A 1,794-nucleotide genomic window follows, 5' to 3' on the forward strand; every position below is an offset into this window, starting at 1 on the left:
AGGGGCATAGACTGGGAGAGATTCATCCGTGGAGGGGGAGGGGCATAGACTGGGAGAGATTCATCCGTGTAGGGGCATAGACTGGGAGAGATTCATCCGTGGAGGGGGAGGGGCATACACAGAGATTCATTGGTGGATAAGAATGAGGGCCACGTTGCTGCGGCTGGCCGTGGCCCTCCATGAGACGTCACAAACCATTAGGAAGTCGAACATTCTGAACACAATTGTACTGGGTGGGCGGGGCCGGCTTCAGGTTTGGTCAGGGGGAGGGGCAATAAAATCCTTTAAATGGAACCTTTACTGCAGCACACATGGAGGCCGCCATGGCTGACCTTCTCAGGACTAGTGGTCTGGACTTACACCCTTCCAGTCAATTCATCTACATGGAAGACAACAGAGGAACGTCCCATTATTAGAGGATCCGCCCCCGAGGACACTCTTCCTCTCCTTCTACAAATGGGAAGTGCAGGCCCACGCACGGCAGCATGAGAGGGAGGTTGCAGATGGAGGACCTTCTCAGTGAAGTCGCCATTAGCAGTTTCTGGCTCTTTGAATGGAGAACGTGACAAGTGTCAGTGGTACGATGATGTGGCGTCTCCCCGGACACATGGTAAGGTCACGCTGCCAGTTGGGGGATCAGCCGGAACATCATGGGGAGCGGTCGGCTCGTTCTCTGTCCCGGAATCACATGGAGTTTGCATCGTAGAGTGAACCAGTCGGTGCGCGGACAACAAAAGGGGCGGAGCTATTTGTGACAGGTTTACATTTGTCCGCGCATCTCAGTTTTCTTCTCAAAAACAATTAGGCCGGCTGTAGATAAAAACTCCGATACTCCCCTCCCCCCCATAGACTCATGGACACACCCCCTGGGGGCCCCGGGCTAACAGCACTGATGCCACAACATCAGTGCTGCACTACTGAGGACAGCCTGCCCACTGAGGAGGAGCCTGTGCATCACATGACCAGCCAAGTCACCTAACAAAAAGGTCAATGACATGTTTTTTTAAATGCATAGGGGGCGGGGCATGATCGGGGGCAGGGCTTATTATTATGAGCAATACCTGGACTCTCCGGCTGGTCACCTAGAGCCCCAAAAATCTGTTCTGGGGACACCGAGAGAAGGAAATCTCCCCGATGGGAAGACAATGAACGGCCCTGCAAAGCACTGAACATGGACGCGTGTTGGCGCTCATTACTGCAACGGTCTGAATGGGCCCCTGAGGGCCCGCTGTTCTCTGCCATGTAGGAAGGGTTCCGGGTCATGTGATCGCTGTAGGAAGGGTCCCCGGTCATGTGATCGCTGTAGGAAGGGTTCCCGGTCATGTGATCGCTGCAGGAAGGGTTCCCGGTCATGTGATCGCTGCAGGAAGGGTTCCCGGTCATGTGATCGCTGTAGGAAGGGTCCCCGGTCATGTGATCGCTGGAGGAAGGGTTCCCGGTCATGTGATCGCTGTAAGAAGGGTCCCCGGTCATGTGATCGCTGTAGGAATGGTTCCTGTTCATGTGATCGCTGCAGGAAGGGTTCCCGTTCATGTGATCGCTGCAGGAAGGGTTCCCGGTCATGTGATCGCTGTAGGAAGGGTTCCAGGTCATGTGATCGCTGTAGGAAGGGCTCCCGGTCATGTGATCGCTGTCGGAAGGGCTCCCGGTCATGTGATCGCTGTAGGAAGGGCCCCCGGTCATGTGATCGCTGTCGGAAGGGTCCCCGGTCATGTGATCGCTGTCGGAAGGGTCCCCGGTCATGTGATCGCTGTCGGAAGGGTCCCCGGTCATGTGATCGGTGGAGGAGGGGTT

Source organism: Nanorana parkeri, unplaced genomic scaffold (genome assembly GCF_000935625.1).
Source record: "Nanorana parkeri isolate BGI_ZX_2015 unplaced genomic scaffold, ASM93562v1 scaffold3331, whole genome shotgun sequence".
In the NCBI taxonomy this organism is placed as follows: Eukaryota; Metazoa; Chordata; class Amphibia; order Anura; family Dicroglossidae; genus Nanorana; species Nanorana parkeri.